Below are 2,500 nucleotides of genomic sequence, written 5' to 3'. Positions count from 1 at the left end.
CCGTCACCGGGAGCAGGCTAGGGGGAAGGTGAGCCGGGGGGGGAGGAGGGGGGGGAGGCCCCCCGCGGCGGAGGGGGAGCGTCCGGCGGGAGGGACGGACGACGACGGCGGCGGAGGGGCCGGCCCGCGTCGCGGGCGGGCGACGGCGCGCAAGCGGGACCCCGGAGTGGAAGGGCCTGCCTCCCGGCCCTGGCGAGCGAGGCGCCGCGCGAGAGCGAGCGAGCCCGTGGGCGCGTGCCGGGGGCAGGGCCGGCGGGCCGCGCGAGCCCGCCGCGAGGAAGAGGGGTTACGGGCCCCCGTGGCATTCCGAAACCTGTGCCGGCCCGCCGCCGGGCCGCCGCCGGGCCGCCGCGCCTCGCTGCCGATGCCGACGGCACCGGACACCGGTGTGGCCCCCCCGCCCGCCGCGTCCCGGCTGCCGCGCGCGCGTACCCGAGTTCGCCTGTCCCGCACTCTGCGCCGCGGGGCCGAGCACGGGGCTCGGCCCGCCGGCGGGTGCACGGCCCTCCCGAGGCCGCGCTCGCTCGCCGAGAGCCCGCTGCCGATTCCACCGCTGCCGGTGGGGGACCGCCTCCCCCCGTCTCTCCCCTCTCGCCTCTGCTGGTGCCCGCTCCGCTGCCGGTGCCCGTCTCCGGGAGCCGCGGCCCGCCCCCCCCGCCCCCCCACCCCACGGCGCTCCGCTGCCGCTGGGGGGGAAGGGGAAGGGGGGGGGGTCCGGCCCAGGGGAGGGCCCGGCGGGAGCGGGCGGCAGTGCGTGTGAGGGGCGGCGGGGCTTGGCTACTCCCCCCGGCGCCCGCGGGAGAGGAAGCGGCGGGCGCGGAGGCGAGGGAGACGGCCCTCCGGGTTGGGACGGGTCCCACGGGTCCCCACCCCTAAGCTGTGGGGGGCGGACCCGCGGCGGGCTGCGGCGGAGCAGCCCGTCCGCAGAGACCTGCGGGGGCAGGCGTTCCGGGATGGCGCGCGGGGCGGGCGCCGGGCCCCCGAGCGGGGGGCGTCGCGTTGAGGCCAAGCGAGGCGACGGTTCGTGCCCGAGTGGGCGGCCCGAGCCACGGCTCTCCTCCCGGGTGCAGCTGCCACCCGGCGCCGGGTTACTGAGGGAAACCCCGGGCCCCGGGAGGAGGACGAGGTCGTGGCGGCGGGTGTCGGGCGCACCCCGCGGGCGGACGCTCCGCCGAGGGGCGCGGGGGCCGGCTGGCGGGTGCCGGGTTCCCCCTCCGCGTCCCGTCTCGTCGCCGCTGCCGAGGCTGCCGCCGTCGCCGCGAGGCGGCGGCGGCCCGGTGGCGGGCGGCGGCGGGGGAGGCACCCCCGCGGGGATTTCAGGTCGTTTCCCTCACCCCAGGGCCAGGTACCTAGCGCCCGCGCTTCTCCTGCCCCCCCCTCGGTGACCCACCCGTGTGGTCCCGTGTGCCAGCGTGCTCCTCCCGGGTGCCGCACCGTGCGCGCCGCACCGGCCGTGCCTTCCCCCCCCCCGCCTCGGCTTCCCCCCACCCCGGTCCTTCCTCCCCCGCGGTGGGGGTGGGGGGGGCGGGGAGGGAGGGAGCGAGCGAGAGAGGGGAGAGGGCCTCCGGCCACCGCGGCCGCCGGCAGCCGCCCCGGGCAGGGATGGCCATGGGCCCCGGGCTCCGGGCCCGAGGGTTCTCGGTTGGAGAGCCGGGCGGAGGTTTAAAGACTCGGGCGGCCCGATGCGACTCGCGGAGGCGGCCGGGCGTGCTGCCGGAGGGCCGGGGGGTCGGCGCGCGCGGGCGCCGCGCCCCCCCATGCCAGCCGGCGCGCCCCGTGCTCGCCCCGCGGGCAGCCGGGACGGAGAGGGGTTACCCTGCCCCCTCTCTCCGCGGTCTGGTCTCGGCGGAGAGACGCCGCGCGGTCGGCCTAGTTGCCGGCCTGCCTCGAGCGTTGCGAGCCGGGCGCGAGCGCGTGCTCGCCGCCGGGAGGGCGAGCCCCCACCGCGGGTGGTGCGGGCGCCGAGCCTCCGCGCGTCTCCTCCTTCTCCCTGGCCGGTGCTTCTGGGTCTTCCGCCGTGGCCGCCGTCGGCGGCGCCCTACCCTACGCGCCCGCCCCGGCACTCTGCCGTCCGGGGCGCCCGCCTCGCTCTGCCCCGCCCGGCTCCGCCAGGCAGCGGGGGGGCGGTGGTGGGGCGGCGGCGGGGGCGGCCCGCCCCGCTCTCCGCGTGGAGACGGGGAGAGCGGGTGCCGTCCCCGTCCGTGCCGCCTTGCCCGCCTGCCCGCCGCCGGGCGTCTGTCCGCGGAGGGGACGGGCGAGCGCGTGGTGTCACCCGCGAGGCGGTGTGTGCGGGCGCGCGGGGGTGTGGGCGCCGCGGCGGCGGCGGCGGCGGCGGTCGAGCCGGAGGGCCGGCGAGGCGAGCGGGGAGCTGGGAAGCGCGGGGCCGGCGGGCCGCAGGCGCGCGGGCGGCGGGGCGACGCCGCTCCCGGTGGCGGCCGGGCTCTGACGCCTGGGGCGGGGGGGGGGTGGTCTGCGGGGACGGACCCCCCCCAACATCCCG

This window comes from Dromaius novaehollandiae, unplaced genomic scaffold (genome assembly GCF_036370855.1).
Source record: "Dromaius novaehollandiae isolate bDroNov1 unplaced genomic scaffold, bDroNov1.hap1 HAP1_SCAFFOLD_76, whole genome shotgun sequence".
NCBI lineage: Eukaryota > Metazoa > Chordata > Aves > Casuariiformes > Dromaiidae > Dromaius > Dromaius novaehollandiae.
Note: the sequence above shows the minus strand (reverse complement) of the source record.